General features: G+C 55.0%; 1 non-coding gene across 1 annotated transcript; it reads right to left on the reverse strand.

Annotated features, from left to right (window-relative positions):
* Window positions 1-239: 239 nt before the first annotated feature.
* On the reverse strand, window positions 240-311 carry TRNAC-GCA. The gene has a single exon. It is a non-coding gene; the product is annotated as a tRNA-Cys (tRNA).
* Between the last annotated feature and the right edge of the window lie 11,912 nt (window positions 312-12,223).

Genomic DNA, 12,223 nt, shown 5'->3' on the forward strand with positions numbered 1-12,223 from the left:
GCCAGGAAACATTTCAGAAATCTGGGTTCCTGCTAATGCAATGAGGGTGCTCCCAGACATTGCTGCTGGGGAAAGTCTGTGACACCGGCATGACTAGCTGTGACCTCAAGGAACCTCACAACCACCCTCCCTGCTGTCCAATCCTAGAGACGAGGACAGAAGAGAAGCCAGGCACAGAGGCCTCAGAATGACTTGCCTCCTTCTTGTTTACCACTTCATAGCCAAAAGGGACTTTAGCAAGGGGGTACCCGGATTTGAACCGGGGACCTCTTGATCTGCAGTCAAATGCTCTGCCCCTGAGCTACACCCCCAGGCCTGCCTTTGAGCCTTCACTGCACCTCTTGAACTGTGCAGTTGCCTCGTTCCTGGGCTGCTACAGAAAGTTCCTGGAGGCAGGCAGCCTGCCCCGTGACAGCCCTGCTCTCCCTGCCATCACTCATGCATTCGTCCACGTGCAAACGCCTACTAACCAGCTTCTCCGTGCCAGGCTCGTCCCTCCTTCTCCTTCCATTTCCTCTTCCTCCTTCTCTGGCTCACTTACCTCTGCCCGCCCCCAACCCTGTCTTTGCTGTGCGGGGCAGTCACGGGCTTGCCTATCTGAGCAGACCCTGTGTCCTCTCCTCGCTCCCTGCACTGCTCTGCGCGGATGCACGAGCAGCTCTGGGACAAGAACCCTGTCCTGACACCACACCCCGAGGCGCAGAGAATCCCCTTTGTCCCTGCCCACCCTACGCTCGGCCACTTAAACTGCTCAATACTGGGCGGGAATCAGGTGGTTCCAGATTCCTGCTCAAGGAGAAGACCCATTGAGCAGGGGCGGGGCCCTGGGACACCTTGCTTGCGGCCCCGGGACACGGAGAACGGTGGCTTCCAGGACGCCTCCGCGGAGGCAGGCAGCTCTGGGTGAGACTTGTTTGAGCAGCTGCGCTTGCAAACAGGCCCGAGGGTCTGAAGCCACCAAGGGTGTGTGCCCTGGGGTCGGCAGGGGAGAGAAGCATCTCGTTGGGCTTGGCCCCTCGGGAGATGGCCAGGAAGGGAGACCCAGAGAGAAGACTGTGGGGGCACAGTGTGTGGGACAGGCAGAACTGCTGGGCCCCGGCACCGGGAAGGGACAGTTCTCCGACACCGTTCTCGCGACCTGTGGTCACTAAGAAAGAAACCATAAGTGAAAATAGCCAAAATGTTAAATTTCTCAGGAAAGCAAGAAATATGGGCTGTAAGCAGCACAGGGCTATGCTGTGGTCACCGTGATGAAGTGAATTCTGGCAGAACGGGTCACAGCAGCAGTGGGCACAGAGGACAGGATGCGAGGCTCTCTGACCCGTTTGTTACACACAGTGTTCAAAGGCGCCGCTCCTGCTGCGTCATGTTGGGGGAAAAGCGGGCAACTTCGACACTGTCGTACTGAAAACCAGAAATATTGGGGCTTTTACATAGAAAATTTCATGAAGTTTTTATTGACACGTCATACTGCCAGCCATCAAAGAAAATCGGTTCCTTTCTGAGACGGAGAGCCGGTGGCGTGACTTGAGGGAGGCAAACATTTCTTCAATGTGACACCAAAAGCTCACTTGATAAACCGGACTTTAATTAAGAACCTGTGCTCTTTGAGTTAATTTTAATTAAATTAAAAACTCATGCTCTTTGAAAGACACAGTTAAGACAAGAAAAGGCAAGTGACGGAGAGGAAGTATTTGCAAGCTGCGTATCTGATACAGGACTGGCACCCACAGACAGAAAGAGCCTTCAAAACTCACTCATGGGGCGCCTGGGTGGCTCAGTGGGTTAAAGCCTCTGCCTTCGGCTCAGGTCATGTTCCCATCGTCCTGGGATCGAGCCCCACATTGGGCTCTCTGCTCAGCAGGGAGCCTGCTTCCTCCTCTCTCCCCTCTGCCTGCCTCTCTGCCTGCTTGTGATCTCTGTCTGTCAAATAAATAAATAAAATCTTAAAAAAAAAAACTCAATCATAAACAAACAAGCCAAAGGAAAAAATGGACAAAGGATCCATGCAGATACTTCACGAAAGAAAACATATGATGTCAGGGTGCCTAGGTGGCTCAGTGGGTTAAAGCCTCTGCCTTCAGCTCAGGTCATGATCCCAGCGTCCTAGAATCGAGTCCCGCATTGGGCTCTCTGCTCAGTGGGGAGCCTTCTTCCTCCTCTCTCTCTGCCTGCCTCTCTGCCTGCTTGTGATCTCTGCCTGTCAAATAAATAAATAAAATCTTAAAAAAAAAAGAAAAGAAAACATATGATGTCAATAACCCCATAAAAATAACCTCAACATCAGTAGTGATGAGGGAAATAAACATTAAAACCACGATGAGAGATCACCTTGTGCTAGAATGTAAATCAGAAAGACTGCCCGCGACCAGTGTTGGCGAGGATGGGGGGCAGCTGGAACATTCATTCGCTGCGAGGCTGGCGTGAAACGGTGTGGCCACCCTGGAGAACAGTTCAGCATGTCCTTAAAGGGTGAGGCGTACCCCTTGCATAGGACCCAGATACTACACTCCCAAGGATTTCCCTGAGCGGAATGAAGGCACACAGCCAGGCACGGGTGCACAAGTGTCCGCAGCAACTTTATCTCAAAAGCCAAAAGCTGAGTACAACTCAAACGTTTACCAACAGGTGAAAAGGCCCATGACACAATAATTCTCATGGATAAAAACGAAGGAACTATTAATACATGGAAACGTAGGGATAGATCTCAAATAATTATCTCGAGTCAAAGAAGCCAGACCCAAACCGAACAAGCAAAGAAAGGAGGGGTGGAGTCCATATGCTCTGATTCCACTTATAGAAAATTCTAGAAAATGAAACCTGGTCTGTGAACACACAAAGCAGGTCCGAGGTTGCCTGGAGCTCTGGCAGGATTTTAAAGGACTAGAGGCCGAGGGGTGGGCGATTCCGGCTCAGACACACAGCGTGTTTCATCCCTGTCCCACCATCCGCTCCCTTCCCAAAGCTCTGCAGCCCCCCAGCCCCCCATGGGCAGCACCCCCGCCCCCACTCTCTCCCAGCAGCACCAGCAGACATTATTTGCTTTCACACTAGCAGGGATGTTCGCTGCTCCTGGGCCACTCGTCTTCTCGTCCATCCGACAAAACTGAAGAATGCATCATGGATTCCTCTAAGCACATGGAGTCAGAGGTGGTTCTGTGATCCAGCCCCCCGCCCCCCATTTCCCTGAACCTCTTGGGAGTGCTCTAAGCGGCCTGTCAAGCTCCTTGTCAATCTGCACAGGACATGAGCCCCACCTGGGGTTTCCCTTCCTGCCATCCCGCTGTCTGTCCGCGGCTCCTCCTCTCTAAACAGGGAGCTCTGCTCTTGTGAACCTGCCTCCTAGCCTCGGGGCTGCAGCAGTGGCGGCCTCCAGGATGCTTCCTCCACGCTCTGGTTGTGCCTGGTGATCTCTGCATCCATGTCCACGAGCCTCTCCCAACCCTGGTCCCTCAGCGCTTTGACCTTGGCTCCTCTTTGGCCAGAGGACACGGCCGGGACCTGGTTATCACTAGAAACTGCCCCACTCCAGAAGCTTGAACTCTGAAGTTCCCCATCCTCCTGGTAATCTCTACCCCTCCCCTCCACCACATCCCTCCATCCTTCTCTTTCCCTTGCCCCCGACTGTTCAGCTCTTTCCTGCCTCCTTTCACCATCCTGCCCGACACAGACGCCATGCCCTGCCGCTGTGCTTGGCTTCCTTGGCTGTTCTAACGGGGTCCCAGAGGGCTAGGGCAGTGGGGACCAAGACCGCTAGAAGCTCCAGACTCTGGGAAAGCCTACATTCATCATAAGTTTTATTTTCTGTATAGGCACATCTCATTTTATTGCACTTTGCTTTATTGTGCTTCCCAGATTCTGTTTTTATACAAATTGAAAGTTCAGGACGTTCACAGTGGAAGTCCCTGCTCTTGGGGTAGAAACAGTAAGAGACCAGAAGCAGGAGCGGAGCCCGAGGAGGGGACGCAGCTGCTGCGAGCGCAGGGTCAGGCGGGACGGCACGTGGAGGCGCGTCCTCGGGACGAGCAGAGCGAGGGGCGTCCTGAGCTGCCGGTGGGAGCCACGACGGAGGGATCAGAACACGCCGGAGCCGCGCGGATGAAGCGGCGGCAGGGCTCGAGGGGACGGACTCCAGTTCCGAAGGCGGTTCCGTGGGCTAAACGCCATCGGGCGGCACCGCCTGCCACCGAGCAACCGTTCGGGACAGAAGGGCCATCGGTGCGACAAACCGCAGGGCCCCGCGGGCCTCCAGCGCCCAGCACCCCGACGGGTCAGCAGCCGGCAGCTCCGCGGAGACCCGCCACCCGCAGAAAGACCGACACGCTGAGAGCTCAGACGGCAGGTTGCATGTTTTAGCAATAAAGTCTTTTTCAGTGACGGCATGCACGTTGTTGTTTTAGACACGGTGCTGTTGCACAGCTCACAGACTGCAACAGCGGGTACGTGGAACGTCTGTGCCCTGGAAACCAAAACATTCCTTGGACCCACTTTATGGCAATATCAGCTTTACTGCAGTGGTCTGGATCCCAGCCCGTGGTTATCTCCCAGGTGCGCCTGTACTAGGGATTTCTGAGGACAGAGACAGGTGTCTCGGTGGAAAGAGTCCTGGGCAGGCTGTCAGGAAAGCCGGGAGAGCTCGGCCCACAGCTAACAGGCTGTGAGCTAGGATGGAGGCTGTCAGGCTGTCCCCAACACCACGGATCACCTTCAAGTTATAGAACATTTGGGGTGTTTTTTGCTGAGCACGTGGCCACCTAAATAGGACCATGTTTCCAGGCCTCCCCTGCAAGCAGGTGTAGTTGTGTGGCTGGTTCTCCTCCACGGGCTGTGAGAGGCTCCGCCTTCTATACTACGTGAAAGGGGATCATTTATTCAGCCACTCTGTGCCTTGGTCTCTTAATCTATAACATGAGTAAACAAAAGGTTGTAATGAGGCTTCCATGGGTCAATACTGATAAAGTACATGATAGGCACTAAATATGTGTTAATTAAATAAGAAGTAAAGACACATGCTGTCCTTAAAAGGAAAGAGCTCCGCGCCCCTCCCTGCCTCCCTCTGACAGACTACGGATGGTAGTGAGCCATCGAGAACCACGGCACCATGGCAACAAGGCCCCATCCCGGGTAGAGCAACAAGCTGGAAGGGGCCTGGGTCTGTGACACCGAGAGCCTGACAGGGCAGAGCAAGCACTCACCACTATCTTGTTGGAGCTACTGGTTCATTGTTCGTTTTGTGTTTCTCCATCCCACTTCTGGCAGCCAATCACATATCCTACATGACACGGAGAGTGTGAGTCAATGTCCTTCAAGGGCTAAGTGACCTCCCCAAAGGCACCAATCTCTAAGCGCCCTGTTAAAAATGGGGAATGATCACTGCTCCTCCTTCCCGCCTCAGCCATCAGGGTAGGCACGATTCTTGTTAAATCAAGAAACAAAGAGAGAACATTCCAGGCTACCAATATCTAATGGCTACCCACACTGCGCAGCAATGAGCCAGATTCTGTCCCTAGGATGACAAGGGCTCAGCGTGTCCCGTTCTGCGGTCCCTGGAGGCACCCGTAACACAGTCATGCTGGGGAGACAGCCAGCCAGTCCCCTGTGCCCGGTTCCCACACATCAGGCTGGCTCCACAGTGAATCCGGGTCCTGGACACCAAGTTCCTATCCTGCAGCCAGTCCAGCTCCCAGAGAAGGAAGTAGATCAAAATGTGCCAAACCTTTTCCTGAAGGTTCTTAAGGCATACTGCTAAGGGAAGACAACAAGGTGATACGTTCACGACAACATTCTGTCTTTGTAACCCTGTATTTTCCCAGCTCCCACGTGTATGAAAATGCATGAGAGGAGCCTGAAATGTCACATGCCACAGTGACAAGGAGGAGTCCCTCGGGAGGGGCTAGGGTCAGGAGGATGGCCAGCAGAGAGAGCCCATCCGCTTCATCTGCACCTTTTACATTTCATGGTGGGAATGTACCCTTGTAGGAATACATTTGCAGAGTCCAAATGCAAACACCTCCAGAGAAATCACCAACCTTGCTTCTCAAACATGGACCTGCCCAGGGTCCCCTGAGGAACACCAGGGAGACACCCACACCCTACCCAGGCCTACTGAAGGAGAACCCGCATCTACGCTTTCCCTAGGAACCCAGGAGGAGAGGCCTGCCCGTGGAAGCAGCCTGTAAATAAAGCAGTCACTGGGGCCTCTGTGTTTGCAGCAGACGGCGCAGAAACAGCTCCCGGAGTCAAGACTGTCCTGGGCGGGGAGGGAGGAACCAGAGTTCTTTCCTGCGGAGTCTGGAAAAGCTTACAGAGAGAGTGGAAAGCAAGAAAGTAACCATGAACAAAGCAGGGATGTCTCAGGCCACAGGACAGAACCCACGTCCCCTGAGGACCTCGCTCTCCTGACTCCCACAGCTCTCCTGAGCCTGACTCGGGAGCAGCAGAGCTGAGCTGAGCTGGGGCTGCGGGCAGGTCGACCAACGAACAGCCCAGTCTGGCCACCCCAGCTGCAGGGGCCCAGCCTGGGGACCTCCTGCCTTTCGAGCACTCACAGCACCGGCCCTCCTGCTCGCTGCCTCAGCCTGCTGCCCAGCGCCCCTACACGAGACCTGCCCTTGGTTGTCTTACAACCATCACTCAGCGCCCGGGTCAGCACCCACCTCCTTTCAGCTCTGAGGTCAATGTGACTGCGTTCACGCGCTCAGAGAACTTGCTTCAAAAATAACCCTTTCTCCCCAAATAAAATGTCTGAGTCTAGAAAGCTAGGAACAAGTGTCTTGGCAGAACCTATGTTCTGAGAGAACGTGTCCCCTGCTCCCGAGTGGTCCTGCTCTGCCCTGGGCTATAGGTTTCCAGCTGTCATTCAAATAAAGGGTTCCTGGCCTTAAAAAAAGGGGTGGAGGAGGCTTTGAAAACTGCATGTTGAAGACACTGCTACCATCTGAGAGAGAAAGACAACTGAGCTACCGTTGTTCATCCTTCATCTAATTTTCCAAAGGGCCGGGCAGTGCGGGGGTGTAGCACAGGCATTCCCTGGGTCCCGGCATGCTGGGTCTGGCCCTAACGGCCCCTCACTGTACCCCCGTCTGTTTCTCCAAATGGGGGGACTCCTGACACCAGAACACCCTCACCAGGTAAAGGGGGAAGGTGGGGCCTGCACTTTTCTTGAGGGGACAGGCTCTGGGAGCTGCCACCCGGCTCTGCTGCCTGCTTTGCTGCCCATCTCCACTGAGCTCGGGCTCAGTGGTAGCATGGTCTGTGAGGGAGGGAAAGGGGCCTGGTGCCCTGAAGGCAGTGATGGGGCTTGGCTCTGCAGGCCTTGAAGGGAAAGGGTGCCTGCCAGACATTTCGAGTAGAATCCACCCCTGCTTCAAGATGTGTGGAGGACAGCAGGAGTGTGGGGTACAGCAGACCCCCCATGCTCCCTTTGCAGGCAGACCCAGTGACCAGGCCAGGAGGAAAGCCCCCCCATCCTGCTGCCCCGACGGGGGATAGAGTAGAATCCAAGAAAGGCAGGAAGAACCCAAAGTCACCCAGTCCAGCCACCTCATGCGACAGATGGGGAAGCTGAGGCCCAGGACAGGGAGTGAGTCACACGTGGAGGTTGGCGGTCAGTCTGTGCATCCTGAGTGCAGGACGACTGCAGCCCTCCCTTCCCCCTGCTTCCCTGCTCCCTGGAGCCCAGCATCTTCCCTTATCCCGTGGCTGCACAGCACATGAGACCATCTTCTGGAAGGGGAACACTGGTGGCCAGGCGAAGGGAAGGAAGCCATCTTGCTCTGGGCCTCAGCCTCCCAGCTGGGCCGAGTAGACAAAAAGCCACCTGCTGGGCTGCTCGAAGCAGCGGGAGAACTCAGGCGTGCACGCTGAACTGGGATGGGAGTGTGGCAGCTACAAAGTCTGTTTCATCAGGTCTTACACAAACACGCACATGCACACGGACTCAACCTCCTTTTCTGGACCTGGGGTACCCTTAAGAAGATGCCTCCAATATAGCCTTCATTCAGCCGTTTCTGGAGAACTCACAGTGTGCAGAGTACAGCTCGGTGAGTCCTAGAAGTGCAAATATCAGGAGAGGCGCAGCTCCCCAGAGATAAACAGGCCGGCAGGTGAAAGATGTGCGTGTAAGAGCTGCCCTCGCGCCATGGGAAGGGCAGTACAGTGAGGAGCGGCCACGGAGCCCCAGTCTCCATAAGGCCTTGGACAAGTCATTTCACCTCCCTGCATTTCATGTCATGTCATTAAACCCAAACATGAGAATTAAGGATACCTTCTACCTGCCTGAAAACAGCTGATCAAAGGACCTCAAAGTGCTTTCTGTTCTCAAATCCAAGAGGCTCATTTGGTTCAATAAAGGAATAAAGCCAAGGACTCTGGGCCTAGAAGCCCCCAGGAGCCAGCCTCCTACCCGGGGAGACCAGAGTCTCACAGTGCCCTTTCACATGCTTATGGAGCTCTTTCTGCCGGTCTCCCAGGCTGCCCCACTCCTGATCAGAGTCACACGGCCGCATCTTCTGTGGTCGGGGACACGTGGAAGTGTAAGTTCCCCACCAGCATGAGTCACAGCCATTTCAGAGAATGGTAAAACCAGCTCGTCTCCTCTCCCCGCCCCCAAACCAGAGGGCATTGCTGGCCAGACCACCAGGCAAACACAACCTCATCTCTAGCACACCTGCTTCAGAGGAGAGTAGGGACCAGCGGCTAGAAGGATTCAGGATCGGCACTCCCGGGTTCTCATCCCCTCTCCCAGGTTCCCATGCAGTTTCTGTGATTTCCCAAACCTGAGCCAGGCCTCACCCTCCGAGGTCACTCTGGAGCGGCAAGCACGACCAAAACCCTCCCGACCAAGCCCATGCCCTCTGCCCCGCAGCCCTTTCCGCTGTGTCACACTTCTCTTCTGAGATTCGTCAAGCCCTTTGAAGTCAACTGGTGACTGGCATTAAGAGCCAAGAGGCCCAGGGGTGGCCTGGGTGATGCGTTCAGATAAGCGTCTGACTCTCGGTTTCGGCTCAGATCGTGATCTCAAGGTTGTGAGACCCAGCCCCGCATCAGGCTCCGCATTCAGCGCGGAGTCTGCTTGGAATTCTCTCTCCCTCTCCCTCTGCCCCACCCACCCCCAAGCTCTTTCTCTCTAAAACAAATAAATAAATCTTTAAAAAAAAATAGCCAAGAGGTCAAGTTTTAGCAGACATGGTGCTCCCTCCACTATGAGTCTGAGGGCCCTGCTGAAGCCAAGCAAGCCCCCTATGGCCCACCAAGTTCCTGTACTTTGGGGGCCTCCCCCTTGGAGAGGTACCAGAGCCATTCCTACTACAGGGTCCTTTAAAATGGGGGAAACTTGTTCTGGATGCCAGAAGACCTCTCTGGTCAGACCCCCAAACAGACCCTGGCTGGCAGTGGACGCTGGACACCACAGAGCCCCCAAGGGAAGAATCCCGAACCAAGACCCAGGGGCAATGGAGGATGAATAACAAAGCATTTGCACCATGACTGGACAGAGTGTAATGGATTTGAATCACAGCCCTACCACATAATAGAGATACTGGCCTAGCCAATTACTGAGCCAAACTTTTTTCCTTCATCTGGGAACACAGCCCAGAAGTGAGGAAGTGAGTGGTCCAGAAAACTTCCCAGGGAACCAATGCACTCTGGGAATGCTATGTCTGCTGTGGAGCGTTCTAGAGCAAACCCGCCCCATTATTCAGGACGCAGAGGTAAGGTTCTGTTGTTCTGGCTTTGGTGTCTGTAAGGCCCTCCACCCGACATTTACTGGCACGTGACCTCTTGACCTGCCTATTAGCGCCCTGTGACCCAGGTGCCTTGTTTACCAGCCCCCGAGTGCCCGCCACACTGGGTCAGTCCTAGCTGCCAGGAAATGGAGCCAGAGAAAGTTGAAAGCCAGCACCTAAGAGTAGTAAGAACAAGGAAATAGTTCGAAAAATATCCTGCCCCAGGGCATAGAAAATTTATCGCATATTCCTAGAAGTCATAAAGTAAGAAATTCAGGAGTGCCTCCCCGGAGACACCTGAGGTATACTGGAAACCTTCCTCGAAATGCAGCTTTACTCGAAGTTGACTCGATACTTCTCCTGCTATTCAAATCCTGCATGTTTGGGGGGTAGTTGTGAGGATGAAGTGAACTAAAGGTGTGGAAAAGCACTCGGCATGTATTACTGGCTTTGGCACATGTTATTATCACTAAAACAAACATAAAGGCTGAGGGCTGACAATCAGACTGTGTTGTGAACCAAAGACTGATTAGCCCAATTCTGGCAACTGAGACTCCCCTGAAACCTCCTCCAGAAAGTGCTTTGCAAAATGTTCAACATGCGCTAGGTACGAATCATCAGACACTTGTCCCTTCCTTCCTTCTCTCACTGTGCCATTGTTCCATCTCTGAGTCTGGCCTCTGATCGGTGCAAGGTGTAGCCTGGAGGACGAAGATCTGGTCTGCACAGATTAAGGATGAACCACTTCCAGTCCTGTAATGCGCTGTCACAGATCTGGCACTGAGGAATGGACCTAAAACCATTTCAGAGCTATTTTCTACCAGGAGATGACACCTCTACCTTCGGAAAGAAGGGAAAATCTCGTCTTGACAGTTCTTGTCACATAGGCTAGGGACAGACGAAGTCCAGTCTGAGCCTGAAGCACACATAACGGAAAGTCCTCTCTAACCCAGACCCCCTCCCAGCAGCAGCAGGAAGGACTTCTTGGCGAATTGCGGAAAAGAGCAAGCAGGCCCTCAAACGCATCCTGACTGAAATCAGAGTTCGGGCCTGGAAGAGTTTAGGGGATCCTCACAGTCGGGTGGAAGACAGCTCCACAGGAGGAAGGCAAGGGCCTAGGTTGGGGAGGAAAGTATCTCCCAAGATGACAGCAACAGGTCTCAGCACGGAAAAGGGGGTGACATTGGGGTGATGGTCTTCCTAAGGGGTCAGTGCTGGGGGCGGGGTGGAGGGGCTGAAGGGCAGGCCCAAGAGAGGAAAGCCGGGGAGGGTCTCTGGAGTGAGGACGTCCGCAGTCTATGCTGCCCCCTCCCCACAGACCCGGCTCCCCCAGACGTCGGCGCTGGCGGGAACCTCGGAAATCTGGCGGCTAAGTCCGCACACCGGCAAACTGCGACCAAGAGAGGAGAAGGTCCTTTATCGTTGACCTCACACAGCGGCGGCCTCGAGCGTCGCGGTGGTCATCACCCCTCCACGCAGGCTGCGCCTCCCCAATTCCAAGACATCCTCCGAGACAACCCCGCTAACCCGTGCGCGGGCCGGGCTCGAGGAGCTCGCGAGCGCGGCGTTGGCGTCGCGGTAGCCCCAGCAGGCGGCAGCCCTGCCCCGAGTGGGACTCGCCCCGCATCCCGGAGCCCGCTCCTCATTGGCCAATCCTGGAAGCTCCGCCCCCAGCACGCGTCCCCGAGGCCGGGAAGAGACCCCGCCCCCGCAGGGGACTCCCAGGGTGGGCGGGGCTAGCGGCTGGTGGGGCGTGGCGCGGGGTCGCTCCCGCGCCCGGTTACAGCCTGCGGCCCCTGGCCTGTGCGGCTTTGGGGCCAGCCTGGAGGCCAGGCTGTCCGGAAGGGCTGACTCCCGGAGCGCAAGCAACGGACTATGCGCACTCACTCAATTCAACATATTTATTGAGCACCGATGAAGGCAAAGGCCGCTACCCTCACAGTTCCTAAGGGCCTTTAGCACCAGGACCCCACCCCTCCTCGTTTCCAAACAAAGAAGCCAAGACACAGAGCTAGGAGCCAGTCGAAGGCCAAACGGGTTTCTAGCTGCCAGCTTCTGGAGCACCACTCTGCTCCCGCACCACGCTGCACGCATCGGCTCCTTTTAGTGTGAAGAATGTTCTCTGAAAACCTATCGAGTGCCAGGCAAGCTCACAAGGCCCAGCCGGGAACCAGCACCCTGAGGGCTTTGGAAGAAATGAGAGGGCCTGTGTCCAGGGATCACCCCTGGTTTGTACTATTGCTAGAGTACCCGTGTTTACACAGGACATTTAGCCTTAGAAAGGTCTAGGACTTTCGACCCTTGAGGCATCCCCAGGGAACACACGTGACTAGCTCTTACCGGAAAGAGGAAGGCTCAGAGCAGCTCCATTTGCACCATATCCTGTCTGAACATTTGGTGACAGCCCAGCCCTGACTTGTGGTGCCCCTGGTGAGGGTTGGGGATGCCAGAGGAAATGAACAGAATGCCCAGCTGGGGAGGGTGGAAGCCCTTCCTCC

Source organism: Lontra canadensis, unplaced genomic scaffold (genome assembly GCF_010015895.1).
Source record: "Lontra canadensis isolate GAN:19392208 unplaced genomic scaffold, GSC_riverotter_1.0 scaffold111, whole genome shotgun sequence".
In the NCBI taxonomy this organism is placed as follows: Eukaryota; Metazoa; Chordata; class Mammalia; order Carnivora; family Mustelidae; genus Lontra; species Lontra canadensis.